Source organism: Bos taurus, chromosome 28 (genome assembly GCF_002263795.3).
Source record: "Bos taurus isolate L1 Dominette 01449 registration number 42190680 breed Hereford chromosome 28, ARS-UCD2.0, whole genome shotgun sequence".
NCBI lineage: Eukaryota > Metazoa > Chordata > Mammalia > Artiodactyla > Bovidae > Bos > Bos taurus.
In genome coordinates, this window is record NC_037355.1 from 22,675,326 (window position 1) to 22,700,241 (window position 24,916).

The 24,916-nt window shown below is 34.3% G+C and overlaps 1 protein-coding gene and 1 long non-coding RNA gene across 6 annotated transcripts in view; one reads left to right on the plus strand and one right to left on the minus strand.

The window, feature by feature from the left end:
- Positions 1 to 24,916, minus strand: part of CTNNA3 (catenin alpha 3) — a 1,905,103-nt gene that overhangs the window by 400,636 nt on the left and 1,479,551 nt on the right.
- The window catches only part of LOC132344135 (uncharacterized), a 53,708-nt gene continuing 48,423 nt past the window's right edge, over positions 19,632 to 24,916 (plus strand). Inside the window, exon 1 of the long non-coding RNA XR_009493255.1 lies at positions 19,632 to 19,749. This is a non-coding gene — a long non-coding RNA (uncharacterized lncRNA). The remainder of the gene's footprint in view (positions 19,750 to 24,916) is intronic.

The window sequence follows — 24,916 nt, forward strand, 5'->3', positions numbered from 1 at the left end:
TTGTTAACCATTCTGAGTGATTTTCTTTTTCTTTAAGCCAAACAAGAATAAAAAATATCTCTAAACTCAAATATTGCTTATAGTGCAGATATAATTCAACACAGATGTTTGTGATCACTCTATTCCATATTAAATTCAAACATTAGGAAGAAAAACAAAAGGAGGAAATTGGGCTACATAAAATATGTCCCATATATACCAAAGTGTTCTTTTTTATTTAAATGTCTTAAAAGGTATTTTTTTAAGGCTTGTGATATTAACTCAATAACAAGAACAACCAGTAGGATGACCACATTTAAAACAGTAAGAGAATCTTTGGAAAATAAACACACAAATTAAAATTGATCGCATAAAATATCAAGGATGTTGGAATCAAGATCAAGCACCAAATCCTAAATGGCCTTTGCTTTTTTTATAGTAGAAAATGCACTGTACATGCTTTTATAAAAAATCCTTACACATACTTACTTGATCCCATTGTATGATTTTTTTGAGATCTTGATCCTAAGGTTACTTATATTTCCTATGTTTTAACTCAAATTACATTGTTCTTTGTAATAACTGAAATGCTAACTGTTCACTATGCTACTGGTAAAATGAAGTGTTAGAATTAGATAAAGACGTCCATCCTTATACATTCTATTTACTACCTAGACAAATACAACTTCCAAATTATTACATTTGGTGCTCTCTGCTCTCCCTATCCTCACATGAGTGGCCTTTAATGTATCTCAAACTGCATAAATTATAACGTACCTTTCAATTCAATGTATACAAATATGAAGTCATCACCTACCAAATTTTACTTTTTTATATCTCTTATCTCAGTAAATGTGATTACCACCTACCCAAGGCCCTTGTAACCAAGATGCCTGGGAGACATTCTTGTCTGATCCCCTCAACCTCTATTTCTCATCAAACATGATTACTTTTTCCTTCTGTATAATTCTTGAACTGGAATCCTTCAGAAACTGTAATACCGTTGCTCTAGTTCAGGCCTTCCTTTCTGGAGCTCTCAGGATGTTGACTGAGATGATGGCTTCTCTAACTCTTCTGTCATATATAGTTCTCAAAACTATCCATCTCAGTACTATCATGGTAGTCATTCTGACTATCAGTGCTCACCATCTCTCTGACCTGGTAAGACCCCTTGGTGGACTGTTAATTTTGAAAGTATGATATCCAACATTTTAGTCATAGAAATAATTGCCTTCATTTAACTCATTCCTTCTCCTTTAGCCCCATTACCAGTAATTTCATATCTGTCACTGTACACCTTGAACATTTAAAACAGCTTGTAACCTCCCTGACAAGCCAGCTTATTTACACCTCTCTACATTCGTACATTATTTGCTTTCTAAGCCTTTCTTCACATTCCTCATTACAGTAATTCCCCCCTCTTTTTTAAAGAGCTGATACAGATACTACTTGATCAGGGAGCCTTTCTGAGACTTCTCCTTTTCTCCACCCATATCTCAGATTGTATTATTATTCTGCTTCTGTGCCTCATATATTATTATTTGTCATTCTATTTTACATTCCACAAAGATAAGGCACTTAAAAGGTGCATGTGTGTGTGGGTGTGGGTGTCCCCTAAAAGCCTGGAGTCATCAGCTTCTCTCACCAAATTGACTTCTCCCTTTCCCCACATACCCTGCACCTTCCATATTCAGTCAGTCAATAAGCGTGTAGATTTAGCCTCCCAAATATGTTTCTGGCACATAATAGTTGCTCAGTGAGTGAATATACTTTTCTGTCTCGTTATATTCATAATCCTACTTCTCTGTATTCTTGGACTGGGAGAATACTTCATAAATTGCCTAATTTTACAACCAGAACTCATAGTGGAATAATATTTTGAAATAATATAGTTACTAACTTTACCATTAGTTAAAAGAATTACTGAATCAGTTGCAGAGCATTTAACTTGGGTCTCTCCCTGTGGAAAAGTTCATTCTTCAAGCCTGTTCTGTTCCTATTCACTAAAACTCTGTCACTGCTATGCATAGCTTTTCCTCTATAGTGCACACGCAGTACATTTAATATGTTACAGGTGGACAAAGCTCTGAAGTTAAGAGGATTAATTAGGATAAAACTTGAAATACCCAAAGCTAACACCAATTCCATGGGTCAGCAGAAATGTTCTGAAAACATTTCATTTGAGGTAAGAAAAGCTTCTTCAGTATCACTTTATTATTTCTACCTCTGGAATTTTCTAAAAGTTACCAGGAATCTGCAGGAAAAGTAGAGAAAGAAATTATATATAAGCATTTTTGTTGTTTCTATTCTTAATAATCTTAGATTTATCTGCTTCTTTCTCCTCAGAGGGCCTCATTACTATGCTTCAGTACCCACTGTCCTCAAGATTCCCAGAGATGTCCAGTAAATTCTCATATTCAGGCTATCATTATCCATTGCTTTTATCTTTACCATGGGAAAAAATCATTTCAATCGATATCTACTTATCTATATGCATAATTAGCTCTATTTGAAGAAGAAGAAATAAAGATTCAGTGAGTAAATTCTTATGCCAGGAATTGCATAACTAGTAGAAGATGGTCTCCCAAATAATTCCAAAAACCAGCCTTTATCCCTTATACTTTGAAGACCTACCTTTAAAAGGTTAGCAGAATGTTTGATGATGCAACAAGTACATGGCAAACTACATGGGGGCCACAGATGCAAGTTTTGATATTATATTATAAAGTGATCTCAATAAGTCATCTGTTGTATATTTCTGTGTTTCCCATTACCTACAAAAAACAAGGCAAAACAAAACAAACAAAAAAACAACAAAAAAAGGCAACTACCATAAAAGAAGCATATAAAGCTTCAGAGACATATCCAATTAAAGATATTTTGGAAAATTCTCATAGAAGAGGTGACATGGAAGGCCTTAGGCCTTGTAGAATGAATGATATATAAACAGAGAAACACTGGAAGGCAAGTTGGAGAAGTATATTACACAAGGAATGGGACATGAGAAACTATAGGGAGACTTATGGTTATGATTTTAAAAATTAGCAAAAGTAGGGTTTACTCTGTAATAACAATCAAAGTAGAAAAACAGCAAAAATGCTAGCAGTTAATCTGATTTCATGCCAGATTTTTATTAATTTCCAAGCCAAAGAATATGTTCCTCATTTGGCAGATAACTAATGGCCTTTGGAAATTTTGAGTAAGTTTCTAACATGACTAGTTGTGAGAAAGAAAATCTTTTAATACCATATCTGGGACAAAATTTCTTTATATAATTCATAACATTTTCTAGGGACTAGTTAACATTCCCAGTAAAATAACCAGTGAAATTTTATGAGTTATGAGGTTATAATTTTTTCTAGAAATTTTAACCTACCTCAACTACCATGCTAAGAGCATGTTGAATTTTTGGTTTGCTGCTGCTAGGTCACTTCAGTTGTATCCAACTCTGTGTGACCCCATAGATGGCAGCCCACCAGGCTCCCCCGTCCCTGGGATTCTCCAGGCAAGAACACTGGAGTGGATTGCCATTTCCTTCTCCAATGCATGAAAGTGAAAAGTGAAAGTGAAGTCGCTCAGTCGTGTCTGACTCTTAGCAACCCCATGGACTGTAGCCTACCAGGCTCCTCCATCCATGGGATTTTCCAGGCAAGAGTACTGGAGTGGGGTGCCGTTGCCTTCTCTGGAATTTTTGGTATAGTTATATACAATCTAATATTTATCTAATTATCTTTATATCTCTATGAACCATCTTTATTGAGATGATACATTTGAGTTTAATTTTTCTAAAGCTTCTTACCCTGCATCACCTAGTCATAGTAAGTTTGAGAATATGTTTTAGCAGTGGTTCTCAACTACACTCCCATGAGAGCACTTCCAGAAGCACTATGGGTAGCAGAAGAGAGGTGGGATAAAGAGAAGCACGACTACAATTAGGTGTAAGTTCCAATCCTCAATCTCTGCTTCAGAGAAAGCAGCTCTGTTTTGTATATTTGCATTCCATTTCATCTGAATAAAAATTTGCAATACTAAAAACATAGTTTGGAAAGCACTGCTTTACATAATGGATTTATAAGTGGTATATAATTGTTTTGAAGCAGGAAGACAAGTTAGGAGACTTGGAGCAAGCTAAAAACAAAATTTATAAATATTTGAATGAAGATGTTTGCAGTGAGAATGGATATGATGAGACATTTTCTCCTGAGATAAAAAAGTCAAGATTTTATTACTGACTACGTGCAAGAGGTAATAGAAAAAAAAGGAATCCAAGACTTCTGAAGTGTTGATACTGGATGTCTAACAAAAATGGGGGAACTATTATTACAATAAAGAAGCCAGGAGGAAAAGAAGTCTCAGAAAGAGGACAGTCTATTCGTGTTGTGTTAGGGATGACTTTCAAGTCCAGATATCTACCAGACAGGAAGAAGACTGAGATAATGGAGAGGTAGAAGCAGGGGAGGGATGGAGGGAAGGACTGAGAAGGAGAGAATGAGAGAGATTTGACAAGTATTTGCATAGAGATGACATTTGGAGCTGTGGCAGTCGGCCAAGTCACAGACTTTGAAGAAGATATTCATTTGGGGGAAAAATATATAGAATTGGAGTTAGCTAATGTGACATAGATTGAGCTGAGAGCTAGAAGAGAATCAGGAGGATGTAAACCTAACAAATGTACATTAAGATATATATGCTTGGTGTCATGCTAATTTTCCTATAGTTTGAAAGAGGAATGGGGTAGTCAGAACTAAATGTATTTGTATTGATAGCATTTCACACACTTGAGAAAAAAGGAGCTTTGTCCTTCAGGTGACTAGCTGTACATACTGCAGGAATATGTATACTGTATCAGAAAAAGCTACAGAAATCAAAATGATTTTTCAAATGTAAGATGGAAGGATTTTTTGGCACTGTTGTTTTTACTCTTAAATTATGATAGAGCCCTGTCAACCTAAGACTTCTTTCTCTTTATTCAGGATTCACTAATGAAACTACATTTATCTAATGCACTATAGGAACAATGTCCTATGCCAGCAGCCTAGAAGTAGGTTAAAAAATGCATAATCATTGACTTAGTAATCTCTTTACAGGTGATGGTAGTAGAGCCAACTGCCCAGCAGGGAGAGCTGAGTAATTCAGATTTTATCTGCATGTGATTTCATCTGCATGTGATTTCATCTGCACTGCCATGAGTCTTACCGTATTTCACTGGTAAGAGAGTGGGAAAAACGGCACCAGAATGGAAAGTCTGTGATTATACAACATGGGAGGTAATTGTGTTTACAGGGGGCTAGGACAGAGAGGGTGCCTGCAGAGACCATTTGCAAGAAAGTAGCATCAGCAACAGTCACCAAGAGAAGACAGAAGTCAGATTGCATAGCAGCCAGAAGGAATCAAAAACAGACTCAGCTGACCCAAAGGCTACAAGGCCACAAATGTCAAGTTCTTCCCTCAGTGCCTGCTGCTGTCAACTACAAAACAGTCTTTCCTGGCAAGGACAGCAGGTCACATATCTCAGTTATTGCTCAGGAAATAACCTGTCAGCACATCATCTCTGAACATAAAGGACAAGATAACTGTCCCAAGTTCTGTTAGCCAAAAGTCCCAGTCCTCTGAGGAAGCAGTACTATGGAACGTGGGCCATTCTCATTAATATTATCTCTAACAGTCTCTTGCTCTAGTAGGAAATATTTTGGAGGCAATAACATTTTGTAGTATTGTTTTTTTTTTTTTTCCAAAATCTTTCCTAATGTGATTTATTTCTAAATTTGTATATAATAAATAAGGAATATCAAATTTGAATGATTATCATAATCAACACTGATTTTTTTTTTTAATTTTCTCTTTTGTATTTCAACCAAAATAGAACATAACAGATGTAGTTCCAAATCCATTAAGAGTATTTTTGGGTTATCTGTAGGGAAATTAGCCTAATATTAAAAAGAGATTTCAAAAGATTTATAGGAAGAGGCAAGTAGGCAAAATGGCCCTGTCAGGGCATTTCATGACTTATATGGGATAAAGGTAAAACTGTGTGATTTCTATTATAATTTCTCAGCTGTTACTCAAATTGATTATAACCATGAAGGAATTTCATATTCTGATTCAACACCATGTTAAATGACTATGCAGTCTTCTAAACAAATGTATGAAATTCTGCTTCCTCTTCCTAGTACTAGATTTACATAACAAGATCTTTTTTAAAATTGTCATCACATTTTCTGTTTAATCCTAAACGTGTTTTTTTTTTTTTTAATAGCTAAAGTTGGAATTTAAAAACAAAACAAAACCTGGTCACATCTTTTGATTGATTTTGGAAACTAGAGGGAATTGCTTAATACTTTTAATCCAAGGGAGAATTATCTGGATGGATTTCAAGAAAATCCTAACTCCTTAAATGTGACATTTTAGAAAATGTTGGTTAAGTGTCATGCTTTTTCCCCGGCTTTAAAAAGTCACAATCCAACAGGGTTTAAAAATTTGATAAACAAACACAAATAACAAATAGAAAAGTAGAGCTACTCAGGGAAGTGTGTGTGTGTGTGTGTATATATATATATATATATATATATATATATATATGTATGCATATGTTTGTGTGTGTGTATGAATGTGTATATATAGTGGATGTGTTAAACTGAAAGCAAAAAAGAAACAGACATGTCTTTCTTGCTCCATTGAAAATTCATGCCCAAAATATTAATGACTGTCTTTGATTTATTATTTTTGTTGTCTACTTTCTTTTGAAAACTGACATTTCAAATTTTGTCTGTTCTGAACAAGACTCACAGTGTTATATTATTTCACTGAATGAAAACATTAACGAAATACAATGTGTGAACGGAAACATTCTGTGCATTTATGTGTGAACTTTTACAAGAAAAGATAGTATGGTAGTAGATAAGGGGATTGGGGTGAATCTAGTTCTATATATACATTTGAAAGGAAAATAAAATCATTTCTTTAGATTCATCCTTGAAATATAAAATAATTTAAAATAATTTCTGGAAAAATGATGGAACCATAAACTTGGAAAGAAACATCAAAAAGTAGGTTCAGAATATAATTAATCATATATTTTAAAGAAGGAATTATGTAAGAGACAAATTTTAAATCTATATCAAAATCAATATGGTTGAAAGAAAAAAAAATCACATCATATCAATAGATGCATAAAAAGCATTGGACAAAATTCTACACCCATTCATGGTAAAAACTCTCAGCAAACTAGGAATGTGATAAGAAGCAAGTCAAGGATATCTGCTCTCACTACTCTATTCAACATCATACTGGGAATCCTAGGTAACAAATGAGACAAAAAAAGAAAACTTATGGAAAGGGAAGGAAGAAACAAAACTGTCTTTGTTTGCAAACATGATTATTATTGTAGAAAATGCCAAAGAATTTTTAAAAATTCTTCAAATACAAAGCTAATATACAAAAGTCATTTGGTTTCTTATATAGCAACAACGAACAGTTAGAACTTGAAATTAAAGCATACTATTTACATTAGCATACCCCAAATAAAAATGCTTAAATATAAATCTACCAAATATATGCAAGATCTACATAAGGAAAACTACTAAGCTCTTGATAAAGAAATGAAAGACTGTCCAAATAAATGGAAAGACAGTTCATCTATGTGGATAGAAAGCCTTGATACAGGCAAAATATCAGTTCTTTCTATCTTGATCTACAGAAAATACAACCCAGATCAAAATCCTAGCACATTATTTTGGATATTGACCAACTGATTCTAAACTGATTTTAGTTGTCATGGTTTCTAAACTTAGCATGGAAAACAAAAGATCCTGAATAGCAAATATAATATTGAAGGAGAATAAATCTGAAAGACTGAATTACCCAACTTCAAGACTTACTACAAAGCTGCTGTAATCAAGAGTGTGAATGAACAGGCAAGATAAATAAGGAAACTGTGAGAAACTACCACATTTTGTAGGACACTAAGAAGACATAGTAATTAAGTGCAACGTGAGATCCTGGATTGGACCTGGGAACAAAACATGAACATTCAAAGAAAAACTGGTAAAATCTGAATAAAGTCTACGGTAGAGTGAACAGTCTTAAACCAATACTATTCTTAGTTTTGACCAACGTAGTGTGATAAAGTAAGATGCTAACTTTAGGAAAGGCATAGGGAAATTTCACTATCTATACTATCACTGATATAAAATTATTTTTAAATAAAAATGTTTTAAAAAATCTATTCTAGTTGTGACACATTTACATATATACTAAAATTCTAATGAAATATTATCATTACATAAGATATATACCATGCCAAAGTTACAGCTATGTAAGGAGACTATTTTGCAAGATTGTTTTAACATTAGAACACTGATTAATTTTCTAATTCACTTCATTAACAGATGAAAGGATAAATAAAATATAATATTTTCAATAGATACAGGGATTAACAATAATTTATGATACAATCTCTTATCGAATTTAAAGTAGAATGATAACATCTTTACTTTGGTGGTATAGCACATCCACAAATATCTAAGCAAATATTACATTTAAATGTGAAAAAACAAAGGCATAGTTTTGAAATAAAATATAATGAAAGCAATAAGGATATGTACTAACACAACTTCTCTTTATCACTGCCTGTGCATTACTATTAGAAAAAATAAAATTAAAAGCATAAAGATGGGGGGAAAAAAGTAACGAAGTGTAAGAGCAAAGGTAAGAATAAGTAACATGTTTTAGAAAAAAGAAAAGGATAGGTATGTAAACTTTCCCTTAGCTATTGAGGTGTTTTAACTTTAGAACAATTAAGACGCACTGTAAAATAATAGAAATGGAAATGTAGACTACTGGTACCAAACAAAGAGCTAAGCACAGACTGTGCATTTATATAAATTTGATATATGGTAGATTTGGCTCTGCATAAATAAGAAGAAGAGCATTATAACAGAAAGTTCTTGTACAATTATCTATGCATACAGAGAAAATAAAAAGAATACCTTTCTTTCACAATATAAATATATTTCCAAAAAAAAGCTTGAAACTTTCAGAGGCAAGTATAAAATAATATTTTTAAGTTTTCAATTGAGAAAGCATAAAATAGCAAACTTGAACTTTTCTTCATCAATAGCATCATAAGGAGAATGTTATAGTTTGTGATAGTTATATTTTGCTGAAAGGAATTTTAACAAATATTCACTGACTTCATGTAGGATGGCGGGAGCAACACGACAAAGGATTAAAGATTTATTAAGGATAATTAGCTCAATGTGCAGTACACTTGAGAAAACAAGGTTAACTGTTTGCTTCACCTTGCTTTCTTGTTTTTTATTATTATTTTGTTTTTCCTGTGTCTTTATGTTGAAAGCACTATCGGCCTTGTTTTGTACAAATCCTTTTCTGGAAATCTACAAACAGTACTTGGAAATTGAAAATTATTAAAACCAGTGAAACTTGAATACCTAGGGACACCCTATTTGTCTTTCCAAGTTGGAAATGTTATTTTCATGCTGTGTTTCAGTCACAAACTTGGGCACAAGTTTAGCCAGGGAAAGATAAAATACATAAAATCAATAAAACAACCCAATAGGAAAATTGTTCAATATCATATTGGTATTTCATACAGGAAGATAAAAGAACGGTAGAAAAACATATTTTAAAAGGTGCTTAATCTGATAGGATCAGAGAAAGCAAATTGGAAAGAGGATATTATTAGATATTTCACATATACAGACTGGAAAATTCAAAATCTGTTTACAGAGGCTTGTCAAACACGTGAATTCTGCTTTTACTGCTTATTGGTGCCTAAAGTAAAAAATAATAATAATAATTCGACATTGCCTCTTAAATCTGAACAATCACAAAATACATAACCTAGTCTTTTGTTCTTAAATATGAATCCAAAAAAACTTTTGCACCAGATACATCAAAATTAAAATGTTGATGGTACTTTTACACATAATAGAAAAGAGAAAGAAAGAGACAAAGAATAGTCCATTGGCTGCTTTCAGTAGAAGATATTTTAATATATTTATATAATAGATTAATGAATATGTTAGCATTTTGAAAACAATATTTTAAAAAAGAAGCAGGTTGGAGAGGAATAAAGAAATAAATTTTGATCCTAAGATAATACTGAAGTGTATTCTTACACATTTACTACAAACACATACCTAGGTATTATATTACTATGCTACTTTCAGTATGTATAATTATAAAAACAGGTAAAGAAATGATCAATACAAAATTAAGGACGCTGATGACTGAGAGAAGAGAAGGTCATACAGTAAAGGAAGTCCATTGATATTTTGTTGATTTATTAACTATTTAAGTAACACACATGCTACTATCAGAGAAGGCAATGGCACCCCACTCCAGTAATCTTCCCTGGAAAATCCCATGGACGGAGGAGCCTGGTAGGCTGCAGTCCATGGGGTCTCGAAGAGTCAGACACGACTGAGCGACTTCACTTTCACTTTTCACTTTCATGCTTTGGAGAAGGAAATGGCAAGCCACTCCAGTGTTCTTGCCTGGAGAATCCCAGGGACGGGGGAGCCTGGTGGGCTGCCGTCTATGGGGTCGCACAGAGTCGGATACGACTGAAGCGACTTAGCAGCAGCAGCAGCAGCATGCCACTATGGTTTGTGAGGTATGCTAAATATTTTCAGTAGTAAAAAAAAAAAAATTAAACTATTTGAAATTTTTTTTTAATGGTTCTCAGCCCTTCTCTTTCTGCCTCTCCCTGGTCCCTGACTGTTCTGAAAGTTTGATCCTCACCTCCTGCCTGGTATCTGAGCCCTGGCTTAACAATACCTAAATTAGCTTCCTTTATTTGCACTCAAGTTTGTGACTGAAACACAGCATGAAAATAACATTTCCAACTTGGAAAGACAAATAGGGTGTCCCTAGGTATTCAAGTTTCACTGGTTTTAATAATTTTCAATTTCCAAGTACTGTTTGTAGATTTCCAGAAAAGGATTTGTACAAAACAAGGCTGATAGTGTTTTCAACATAAAGACAAAGGAAAAAAAAAATAATAAAGAAGCAAGAGAGCAAGGTGAAGCAAACAGTTAACCTTGTTTTCTCAAGTGTACTACACATTTAGCTAATTATCCTTAATAAATCTTTAATCCTTTGTCATGCTGCTCCCACCATCCTACATGAAGTCAGTGAATATATGTTAAAATTCCTTTCAGCAAAATATAACTATCATAAAGAATCAATGGAAAGAAAAGTAAATCATATATGATTTTAAATTCTGGTGGTGCTTTATATTTTTCTAGAGCTTTCATAGCTGGTCTTTCAGTTTATGAAGTAGTCAGTTTAGGCATCGGCTGTTTTACAAATAAGCAATCCAAGGTCAAGTTAGGTTAAAAGATTCATCTGAGGTTATATAGCAGTCAATGATGACTCTGACACTTATGCCACAAACACAGAATTGTCCACTTCTTTAAAAGGGACAGTTTATGAAAAACCCTTGCTCAGAGTGATGAACACATGGAAGGTTCTTAATAATAAAGGTGAATTCTTTCTTCTGTCTCCTTCATTTTGCTTATCTATCAGTTCCTTTCAGTTGTTTTAAGCTATAGATCCCAATTCAGCAAGAAGGTTCAATTGACAATATCCAAAGCCACACAGTGATTCTTCCTATTCCGACCCAACTAAATGTATTTTGGCTAATTAGTCACTTGTCAATTTTTACTACATTTGTATTATCACATGATCCCAAATTCCAAATTAAAAAAATAACCTACAGGGCTAGAAAAACTCCAGATTTTAAGCTATATATGTATATATATATAGATATATATATATACAGATATATATATAGTGCCCAGATAGCTGATTTTTTTCCAGCTTCCATTTGATATCACCTTCAGTGTTCAGAAAACATGCTAGGCTTCCCTGTCCATCACCAACTCCTGGAGTTTGTTCACACTTATGTCCCTCAAGTTGGTGATGCCATCCAACCATCTCATCCTCTGTCAGTCCCTTCTCCTCCTGCCATCAATCTTTTCCAGCATCAGGGTCTTTTCTAATGAGTCAGCTCTTTGCATCAGATGGCCAAAGTATTGGAGCTCCAACTTCAGCATCAGTCCTTCCAGTGAATATTCAGGACTGATTTCCTTTAGGATGGAAGGAATTCTTTAGGCTTGATATCCTTGCAATCCAAGGGACTCTCAAGAGTCTTCTCCAACACCACAGTTCAAAGGCATCAGTTCTTTGATGTTCAGCCTTCTTTATGGTCCAACTCTCACATCCATACATGACTACTGGAAAAACCATAGCTTTGACTATACAGACCTTTGTTGGCAAAATAATATCTCTGCTTTTTAATATGTTGTCTAGGTTGGTCATAGTTTTTCTTCCAATAAGCAAGCATCTTTTAATTTCATAGCTGCAGTCACCATCTGCAGTGATTGTTGAGCCCGAGAAAATAAAGACTCTCACTGTTTCCATTGTTTCCTCATCTATTTGCCATGAAGTGATGGTTTTGTGGTTTGACCTTCAATAAATCATGTAACATCTCTGAATTTCAGCATCTTAGCCTCCTCAACTGAACACAGAGGTGGTTTAACTAGATATTTAGTAAGGTTCCTCCCTGTTCTGAGTCTTCTTTAACTGCCACAGATTTACAGTACTGTATCTTCTGAATACTGCCAGTATAGAAATTCAAATGACAGCTTTAGGCACTGATGTTTCTCAATAATGCATTCTGGGCTATAGCACAAAAGGCTTTAGTGAATCAGAGGTGGTGCCAGATGAGAATTTATAGTTGTGCCTAATATATTGTTTTCCTACAGACATACTGCCTCACACATACTCCATTTAATAATAAAACAAGATTTAAAGGGCGAAACTTCATGATTTCACATCAGCATATGTGAGGGTAAAAGTGAAAGACGCTGCTATAAAATCATCTCACCATAAAGACTGTTGAGTATTTACACTGCTGCAAAACAAAATGTATACTCACCAGCTCTCACTTGACAGTAATGTCTGGTTCATAGACTATAGCCAAGTTTTAAAGAAATTAGAGCCTGGTTACCCATATGTCTGAAAACTCTGCATACGAAAGTACATTTGAACAGCCTCTCTTAATAAAAAGGTTAATTGGACTTCTAAAGGTTCTTTCAAGTTAGTACTCAAGGGACTTTGCACTGAAGGGATGTAAAACAATGAGCTTAAATCTCAGGGCTGAAAAGAACTGCTAATTGAAGTAAACTTTATCTGTTTCAAGACCCTAAGTTACAAAAATAATATTTCTAGGAACAGTTATTGAGCCTGTATGGGCTGTTGAAGTAAACACAACTATATATTTCCAGTTTATATTTATTTGCATAGAAACAGACGTCTGAGGCTACGTATCTAGTACAGGGAAAAACTGTAATAGTTTCTGTTAAACATGATAACCTCTTTTGTATGTAAAATAGTTGTGTCCGTGGATATTTCACATGTGACTTTTACATGCTCAAAGGAGCATTTATTGAAGTACACTTTGCTGTGATGTAAAATAATTTTTAAGAACTTTTGAAGCTAAATTAGTTTTCTTTATCAGTATAATAACTCAAAAATGTCACACATTGTTTATTTAGGTGAAGTTAATTCTTTTAAATGGAAGAGATTTGATACCTCAAATCCTGATGTCATTTTCTCACTAGCTGTTTCTTTTTTTCAAACTGACAAAACCATATTTTAATTTGATTTAGAATGAAAATAAATGTAACCTATTGTTGATTCTCATTTGCAAACTGTGACTCTTGTTATGAAGTTCATAAAAATCAGAGGCACTGGAATTTATTGGCCTGGAGACCTGAGTTTCATTTTTAGTTTATTTCCTGATAATTCATTTTTGACATTGCCTGAAGCAAATCCTTTGCAAGTATACAAATGGATAGCATTTGTTTCCTAAATAAGGTTTACTAGCTGAGACTGAACTTCCTTGTCAAATGTGGGGAGAAAGCCAGGCTGGTCCTCAACTCCATTAAGCAGTCACTGTCTGCTGGATTAAACATTCTCAGAGGCTGGCACTGGTGCCAGAGACACACCTGGAACAGAGGGTGACTGGATCACCAAGCAGCCTCCCTAATTTGCAGGACTGAACTCTCATCTGTGCAGGGTTTTCATTGACTCACATGTCTAAATCATACCTTTGTTTTTACTGTAGGTGGCAGGATTTTTATGCTTTACATTTTGTTATAACTCTGTATTTTCTTTCAAGTGCAAAATTAAGATACTTTATTCATCAGAACATGGTTTATGAAAATATTCACATGGTTTCAGAGAGAACGGCTAGGCCCTGGACAGTAGGTGCTTTTTGTTCTTGTTAATAAACTAACACACACTGTTTGGTCTAATCATACTTTATATGTTTTATTTTTTTCTTTTTATCTTGCAATTTTAGTGCTTTCCTAATTTTAAAAATTATTCCATAAATCGAAAGCAGTGATTATTGCAACTCTTAAAAACAGAATTCATTACTGTTCATGGCTGGAAAATAGTTATATCTATATTGAATTAATTATTTGAAATGATTTACCTCAAAGACTATCGATAAGTATATTTATTCCTGAAACAGGGCTTTATTCTACTATTAATAGTTGAAAAAAATGATTTAAAAACATAAAGCAAAAATTAACCAATGTTTAAGCTTATGATATTGTGACTCTTAGAAACCTTATTTAGACCTCCAATAGTATAAAATACTGCCATTCACATTTCTGTAATATTTACATAGATTTGTATACAGTTAAAATCATCATTTTTTTCATTCTGTACTAAAACATTTCTATTACCTGTCTTTTCAGAAACAAATTATGTCAGTGAAAATAATCTTCTTGGCCAGCCCTTGGAAAGATTAATTTACTTATATCTTAAATACCCATAAAAATTCATGCCTTATTATTTATTTCAAAGCTTTAAAACAAAATAATTAGGGTGGCTTGAAGTTCATCAAAATGCTTTGGCTTCTCCTTAATTTAAAGTCAACATATGCTCTTCCTTAATAACTGTTACTTTTTATACTCATGGGAAATGGCAAATTATCTAAAAGTTAAACAACCCAAATAGCTTAATATTCTATTTTAGCCCCTTCACAGTTCTTTTTACTTGGCCTATACTCTCAATTAACCTACAGAAAAAATCTCTGTACGAATCACTACAGTTGCAAATAGTAAAATGGCTGGCATTCACATCTGCTTAAGGAGAACCAGTAAAGATCTACTTTGTAAAAATATGCCCATACAGGCATTTTAAAGGCAACATCAGCTTTTTTTAGGTCTAACTTTATTAATATTTGTGAGTAAAAAAAAATGAAACCTAGAACTATTCTCCATACTCATTTTAAAATCTTCATGACTTTTCACCAAAAGTTTGCCACAGTGATTGAAATACTTGAGTTTGACACACACAAACAGCCCATACTAATGATACTTTTTGTCTGTTTCTGGAGCTCAAGATTCTGTCACCAAAACTAGATAACAGCTTTACATAGATGGAAATTTAGGAACAAAAAATAATTTTTCCTAATATATTCTCCATAGACTATAGACTTTTTCACAAAGCATAACATTTTTCATTTTTTTCTCTTGCAGACATCAGATCTTAAAACTTTGATAATACTTCCATGCATTTACCACTTTTTTATCTACAAAATACTTATATAGTTGGGGTATCATCTGAGCTTTTAGGTAATTTTGTGATTTAGATATAGGAGTATCATTCTCATTTATCAGAATAGAAAAAGTCTGAGGCCTACAGAGGCTGATTTGCTCAACATTATACGGACTGAATCCAGGTCTTCTAATTCTAAATTTAATTCAGTACTTTACCACCATCCATCTCTGTACACTAAAGTATCTTCCGAAATTGCTTTCCTTTGCGCAATAATACATAATAATTTTCTCAGAAAACTGCGTACATTCTATCACACATGGCAAGATTTCCTTGGAAATCTGTGTTTTGGTAAATTCAGTTTCGCAAATATCTTATTATGTGTTCATCATGGCCTCTCCCATCAGGGTCTGAAGAGAGCAACACAAAAAGCAAACATCTATACCTAACTATTCCAGGGTGTATTCCAGTTAGGCAATAACACTGATTTATATTTAACTTAACTCTTTCTTATAGAAATAGCATTGACTCAGTTTTACTTAGATCATGGTTCCAAATGCAGTGATACTTTACATCCTGCCATAATACAGGCAGAGTGTATCCCACAATCATTAGCATCAATTAACTACACATCCAAAGTATTTTATGCATAGATACATAAAAGAGCCTGGATACTCTATAGATTCTGCAGAGCAGATGACAAAGTTGGAACTGAAAATCCAAATGCATGAGCAGTTACCTTAGGCTTTTTTTTTTTCTTCTTCTGGTAACAGGAAAGCACACATCAAAGAATTTCTTGCTCTTATTGCCATTTTAGGTTGAAGGTATTTTCCCTCTATGGTAATTCACACTACCTAAAAGCAACATGGGCAGAATCATGTCCAGGCATAAGGCAAAGCTGAGCAGCTGAACTTCTACAGCCCTTGTGGGTATCGTTATCTGTGAAACTCAGAAAAGACAAAAACCAGCTCAAGACTGGACAGCTAGTGAGTGACAGGTCTACTTGACTTTTAAGTCTAGAATTTAGTTCTATTTCATGGGACTTTGAGGAGGGTTAAATGAGAGTTCTCAACCAATTGAGAACAAACCCCAAACTCTACAGCTCTGGGATGTAGCGGTCAGTGAAGGAATCGGCAGATGAAACCATTTGTGGTTATAAGGTGCTTTAGCTAAGCCAGTTGCACGCAGAGCACATGGCAGTGACCCCAAAGGTTTTAAGAATAAGAATAATAGCATAGTGTTTTATTTCACTTAATACAGTGACAGCGCCTTGATCTGAAAGCTCTAGCAGAGCCTCACTATATATAATGTGTTTTAACCTATGATGGTGACATACAGATGTGGATTAGGAACATGGTAATGCCAGGAGTTTCAGTATTAGATGCAGGAAGACTACCATAAATAGAAATTTCTACATGGGCCAAATATGCATGGAATGCTTGGGATTGGAGAAGTAACAAGGAAAAATCATTCATTCTCTTTGTTTCCCAAAAGTTATCATCATGAGGAATTTGGGGGTCTTTTAACATTTCCCAATCCCTGGCCTTTAGATGCCTAAGAAAATTTTAAAAACCATTTAAAATTTTTGGTAGATGGTATCTATTTTGTTTTTTGTATCTATTTTAATTTTTGGTAGATGACTTGCAACTTGAGTCATAGGATTTCAAGCATAGCTGAATATAGTTTAAGGCTGCAATTATTAAAACTTACAACTAAACAAAGTTGCTATATATCACTATTAAAGGCAAGCCTAAGAGCTTCTGTATATATGATAATTAGTCATATATAGGCCATTTTTATAATGGTTATAATTATAATTATTTTCATCTAATTAATTCAAATGGATTTTTCTCTTTTCTTAATTCTTGAGTATCTATAAAGTGTCTGCTTAATATCCAGGATACACTCTCCTGATTCATTTGCTTGCATGATTAGTTTCTTTTCACACCCTTCAGCCTCATTCACTAAAAGGCAAAGATTCTGAGTCCTAAATTTTTCTATATCTGCTATCTAGTTAGACCTGGATTATTATATGCCTACCATGCCTATACCAACCTCCAACCTTTCTTATTTTTGAGCCACATTTTTAGATGCTGCATGATTCTCATTCCAGTCTAGAAACGTGTGTGTGTGTGTGTGTGTGTGTGTGTGTGTGCATTAATACATTAGCAGCAGAGAACAGGAAGGCTGTTGCAAAAACTGAAGTGCAAAAACTGCACTACAGATCCTGTCAAAGGTCAACAATTGCTTGACGTGTTGAAGAAGATATAAAAATGATGTTCCACATGGGAAGGGATGAGGTGAGAGCTCAGACACATTACCTCCTGAAGTTTCTAGAGACAGGCCTTTACCATGGTCAATTTTAAAATAAAATCACATAGATGAATATAAGCTTCTCTTTATCAAACAAAGGAAGGGAAACAGAATATTGGTTAAGGAAAGAGGGCACGCACCTTCGGTCTGCCCTATTTGAAATAATAAAATCTGCCTATGGGCTGGGTAGTATCATAGAACACTTTATAGCATATTCCATTTAATTCTGTCTCTGGTAAAAAGTCTGTGATGTTGGCATCATTAGCTCTGAAGCCCAGAGTAGATAAAAACTGTGCTCAAAAGACTGGATAGCTAGTAAGTGACAGATTTCCCTGATTTTTAAGCCTAAGATGTGCTCCTTTGGGGAGAATTAAATGAGAGTTCCCAATGAACTTAGGATAAACCCCAAACTTCACATCATGGGCTGCCCACATCACCCAAATCATTTTCCTTTTACTCAAGTATGCTACAACCACGCTGATCTCACTTTCTAAAACCGTAAGATAAAACCCTTCAGCCTCAAGGCCTTGGCACTTGTGTTCTTTTCTGCAGTGTGTGTGTGGTGTTCTTTTCTCAGTTAGTCCAATGTCTGGCTCCTTCTCATCTTAAATCTCAGCTCAAATGTCATCAGCTCTGGGAGGCCTTCTCTGATCTATCTATCTAAAGCCCTATAACACTTTGCATGAGTAATGATTTAGCCACTTGATTACTTATTTATTGTCTGTCACATTTATACAAGCCTTGGTCCATCAGATCAGATCAGATCAGTTGCTCAGTCGTGTCTGACTCTTTGCGATCCCATGAATTGCAGCACGCCAGGCCTCCCTGTCCAACACCAACTCCCGGAGTTCACCCAGACTCATGTCCATCAAGTCAGTGATGCCATCCAGCCATCTCATCCTCTGTCGTCCCCTTCTCCTCCTGCCCTCAATCCCTCCCAGCATCAGAGTCTTTTCCAATGAGTCAACTCTTCGCATGAGGTGGCCAAAGTACTGGAGTTTCAGCTTTAGCATCATTCCTTTCAAAGAAATCCCAGGGCTGATCTCCTTCAGAATGGACTGGTTGGATCTCCTTGCAGTCCAAGGGACTCTCAAGAGTCTTCTCCAACACCACAGTTCAAAAGCATTAATTCTTCGGCGCTCAGCCTTCTTCACAGTCCAACCCTCACATCCATACATGACCACAGGAAAAACTATAGCCTTGACCAGATGGACCTTTGTTGGCAAAAGTAATGTCTCTGCTTTTGAATATGCTGTCTAGGTTGGTCATAACTTTCGTATTTACATCTGTAACTCCAGAACCTGCTGTAATGTTGACATAAATGCACACAATATGTATGTGAGTGAATAAAAGAAAAAGCCTTATCAGAGTCAAGTATACATCTCAATCATACATATTAATCTCCCCCATTCTCCAGTTACTGCAAGAAAGCAAATAACAGCAAAATAATGAATCATTTAATATTTCCCTTGTCCGCAATGTGTGATCCATTACAATGAGAGGCTCTTGGAGTTTGTCCTTACTTCGGTTCTTGAGTGTGAGACACATGCAAATAAATACTCTAATCCTCCTGTCCCAGATCTCAGATCTATAGGAGAACTGAATCAAAAGTAAGGAGAAACACACATACATACATAAACAGGGTTACCAGTCTCTGCAGGCTACTCAGGCTCCGCCAGTGACAGAAAACATCACTTTGGAGACTTCTGTTTAGTCATAGCTTACATCTCATAATTCCTCCCAGAGATAAACAGAGAACATGAGCAAGTGAAGCTGGCCCAGGGAGAGCACTAATCATAGAAGCATACATGATCCACAGAAAGGGGAAAGCTCCACCCCAGCTCCAGCTATCAACAGGTGATGAGATCTTGGTTTAACAGGACTCAATGCTGTGAAAAACTCTTTTTTTTTTTTCTTATTTAAGGAGAGACCAAAAATTGAATTTTTATGCAAAAATCTATTTCTAGATAGTAAAGATTAATTTTTTTAAGAAATTTCTATTTGAACAAAATGGATGGATTTGGAGGGTATTATGCTTGGTAAGGTCAGATAGAAAAAGACAAATACTATCTGTTAGAACGTATATGTGGAATCTAAAAAATTAAAAATAAATAGTGAATATAGCAGGAAAGAAACAGACTCACAGATATAGAGAATGAAGCAGTGGTTACTAGTGACAAGAGGGAAAGGAGGAGGTACAAGGTAGAGACAGGGGATTAGAGACATAGAATCTTATGAATAAAATATATAAGCTGCAGGAATATATTTTACAACACAGGGAATAGAGCTAATATTTTATAATAACTATAAATGGAGTATAATCTCTAAAGATTTTGAATCACTATGTTGTATACCTGAAAATAACATTGTAAAGCAAATATATTTGAATAAAAAAATTAAATATCATGTGTGGAAAAATCCGTGGAGCTACCACTAACCACAGCTTTTCCTAATCATTCTCTGGTACCATTTTGTCCTCTTCCTCTGTCCTCAAGAAGTTCTTGAGTGACAGAGGTGAAAACTTAATTCAAATGTACTTTGGATAAGATCTCAATTTTCTCCATTGAGAATACAGGATATTAAAATTTTCAACTTCTCTGAGCTGAAAGCTGAAGCCATACAATTTTAAATTTGAGATATTATTGATCAAAAAGAGAACAATTAAGGCTAAATTTCCTTACAGGGAATAAAGTACCATTAATAATGTATTGTTTGGAGAAAAAGCAATTAGTGTTCAAAATTTTTCAAGACTGAAACCAATAGTTACATATAAATTTCAAACAAATTTTGGTAGTTTGGGATGAAAATAAGAATAAGAATGCAAAAGTCCAATTTAAAAACAAATCACAACATAAGCAAGCATCTGCTCTTGCTATTAATTGCTTAATATATATGCAAAATTCAGGCCCATTAAAAAGAAAAGGAAAGCACCATTCTTAGAAAGAAACTTATGCTGAGTAGTGTGTTCTGTTTTTACTTTTTCATGGGCTGTACATTCATCTCAAGAAGATATGGAAAGAACTGAAAAAGGGAAAGGTCAAAATTTTCAAAAGTAATTAATAGTGAACTATGGTGATTTATATTATTCAAATATATATACTCAACTGAGCACAAAAGAATTGATGCTTTTGAATTGTGGTATTGAAGAAGACTCTTGAGATTCCCCTGGACTGCAAGGAAATCAAACCAGTCAATCCTAAAGGAAATCAGTCCTGAATAGTCATTGGAAAGACTGATGTTAAAGCTGAAACTCCAATACTTTGACCACCTGATGCGAAGAACTGACTCATGGAAAAGACACTGATGCTGGGAAAGATTGAAGGCAGGGGGAGAAGAGAATGACAGAGGATGAGATGGTTGGATGGCATCACTGACTTAACATGAGTTTAAGCAAGCTCCAGGAGTTGGTGATGGACAGGGAAGCCTGGCGAGCTGCCTCCATGGGGTCGCAAAGAGTCAGACATGGCTGAGTGACTGAAATGGAATGAACTGATGGTGACTTATTGATCAATTTTACTGAAAATTGTGCATTGTGTCTTTTTTTTTTTCATTATAAAGAAGTAATTTCTCTTTTAGCTACAAATATTTAGTGAGTGAATACTGGCTTTATAGAAATTTCAGTAATCCCAATCCTAACATTACAACTTGTAATGACTATTTAAAGAATGCATCCACTATCCTGTTCCCATTCTGTTATTAATAATAACAGCTACCTGAATGAGGTGCAAAATATGGGTCAGATTTGTGTAAGGGGTTTTGTATATTCTACTTCTAATGTCTGCCACAATCATGCAAGGTAGGGCTTATTCTCTTTTTAAAAAATAGGCATTTTGAAAGGAGTTAAATGACAAATTTGAATGCAAACTGTATTTGAACCAACTCAGAGTTAAGTGGCTCCAAATGTTTTATTTCCCATCAATGTACGTGTGTATTTACATGTTGTTATTTGAAAATCAATAATAATTAGATGAGTGTTTACATACAACTTGCTAATTACTTCTGGTATTTCAGATATATACCAAAAAATGTGTTACTAACTTGCTTAAATTTCAGGCCAGATGTGATAGAAAAGGGTGAGATTGATAAAAACCAACTTAAGAATTTCTTGTTAACTCACATTCTGATCCAAAGAGAAAATTATTCTGTAATGTTCTGCCTTCTAAACAAAATTATAAGTTTATTCTTCTAAGTACTGGAAAAGCTAAAGCCTATATTCCTAAGAACATGATAAAAATCTAAAACATAAAAGCAAGTAAATGATATTCTTATGCCAGTCTTTGAAAAGATTTTAAAGTCAGTCACCCTTTTGTTCCCCTCATCTTAACACAACCTATTTAACTTAAAATACTCAATTCAGATTTCAATTATTCAGTCAACAGATAAGTATTTTTAAAAGACTGCATACAGATTTACCTTGTTGTCAGCCAAAATCTGTGAAGTTTTCTCATAAACTGCTGACTACAGAATAAATTTCATTATATATAACTTTTATTTAAACAGAATTAAATAACAGAATGATTAGTGATATTAAAACTAGTTTTGAGATAGATAAAAGCATATAAAATATAGACATTATCATAGTTAACTTTTGCATCATTCTCAAAATATAATCTTATTTCTTTCAGAAATTCGTACTTATACTAACAGCAAAATTTTAATCAGTATAGACTAATGATCAGTTAGACAATGTAATAAAATTCACATACCAAATTTCAGGTATGGAAAGATTGCATTAAATACATTAAAATAAAGAGAAAATAAGAATATTCTGAATAAGTATTCAGTAGTTTAATATATGAGTGTCCAGTGCATGCCTTTCAATAACAGTGTTTTTTATCATAATAAATTTATGGTTAGTTAAATTTTGTCATTTCTACTAATCCTCAGTTTATTTGGGGTTGTTCATCATACAGTTTTATAGAAATACTTGTAAACAGTACTAGATTCCTTTTTAATTTATCCAATTAGTGTGGTTTAATGTCAAAGACATGAACAGTCAAGCAATGTATAGTGATTTATTTCTAAGGTGTTCTGTAGAAAATGATATTTGAATTTTCTATTAGCCAAGGTAATGAAAACAATCTCCAAAAGCTCCTGGTGATTTTTATGAAATGACACAGTAGAGAGAGGTATTTAATCATATTCAATAATACATTTTTCTTTTATTTCATAAAGTATGATATTTATCAAGTTCATACATTTTAGGAACTATGTGAACTATATACTAGAATAAATGTAAAAGAGGCAGAAAGCACTGTGGAGTATACTTGGAAGTACTCCTTGGAAAGTTTTAAATTCACCTACAGACCCCTCTCTGCATGGAAGTCCTTATTTCCTTTGCTCATGAAGCTTCTTTGCAGCTGACCCAGTGGAATATCATGGTTTTACTTTGCCCTTTGTCCCCGAAACCAAGTCATCTATGAATAGTCCATGAAGTCAGCAGGGTAAGGTCATTTGCAGACAGAGTTGCTGAGTTAGAAAAATAATTATACAAATATAAATACAAATATATATTATATATATATATATATATTCTAATTTGGATAAATGATATATTATTATAAAATAATTCATATTCTATATTCCCGGTGGTCACTAACAATTTCCATACCTGTGTGCATGTCTTTAAGTCTCAGTGCACCTGTCTTTCTTTCTGTTCTGCTCCTGTGATCATCTGAAACCAATTACTCCAGTCTCCCTTCATTTTAATCTGATTACTCCCATTTACCTTTGTGAACTTCAAACTTCCTCTCTGATCTCTACACACCACATACTGTTCTTCATCTATGTCATCCCTCAACCTACGTCTTCCATGTGACATATTTTCAGGTTTCTAAGTCTCCCTATTCTCCAAAAACTAACTTAAACACCCCCTTCTCCAAAAATGTTTCTATGCTTAGATGGGAGCAATGTCACCCTCTCTAGAAGTGCCAAGTTCTAGAATGCATATATGAGTGCTCTTTGGAGCTTCTTACAATGCAGTCACCAGGCTCCATTCCCAGGTGTTTGGTGAAATGATTCTGATGCAAGCCATAAGATAACATATTTTGAAAACAAATCACTAGCTCAAAACTTCTCTGAGTCCCAGTGGTAAATTGATTTTCACATTATTACATCTTAAAGGAAGAACTATTTTTTCTTAACTCCTCACTCACTTGTAGTCCTGAAGTTCTTGAATTACATCTGAAAAAAGAGGTAGCAAATGCTTACCAAATTAGACTCTTAAAAAACACATTTCTAGGTTTGACAATAAATCTACTTTTTGTACATGTAATTTTGGGCAAGTTTTTTAGCTTCTCTAAGCCTCAAATAGCTGAACTATAAATTGGGGGTCATAATGTCAGAGATTAGAGCTCTATTCTTTACTTGTATTTTCATAAGGGAGTTTTTTGTCATTGTTTCTGTTGTGTAGCTGTTAGGTTGTGTAGGACACTTTTGTGACTACATGGACTATAGTCTACCGGGCTCCTCTGTCCATGGAATTTCCCAAGCAAGAATACTGGAGTGGGTTACTATTTCCTTAAAAAACACTAAGGGATTAACATTCCCTATCCCATAATACCCACTTATTTACTCAATATTCAGTCTCCCTTCTGTAGTAACAGAACCCTAATACATCCAGAAACAATATACCCAACTATTGTAAAATTAAAGTCTACATAGCATGCCCACCTTCCAGCTAGAAGTGCCCATATGATATTGATCAGTGAAATGAATATGCAATTCACTGGGAAGAAGTGCTGAGAAACCTCTTTATATAATGAGTGTGGTAGGGGAGTGGCGGTTGGGCTGTGCAGATATACACTAACCTCACTCATACAATTTTGCCTTTTTTTATTCCTATAGCATGGAACATGAGCATGATTGTTTAGGCAGCCATATTTTAAATTCAAGGGCAAGTCCAAAAGACTCAGTATCCTTACTCTGATATCCTAAGGCCAGTAAATCATGTACTCCAAAATTCTTATCATGTAACAAAAACATGCTGTTTAAGTCACTAGGAGTGTCAGTTACTAATTGTTCA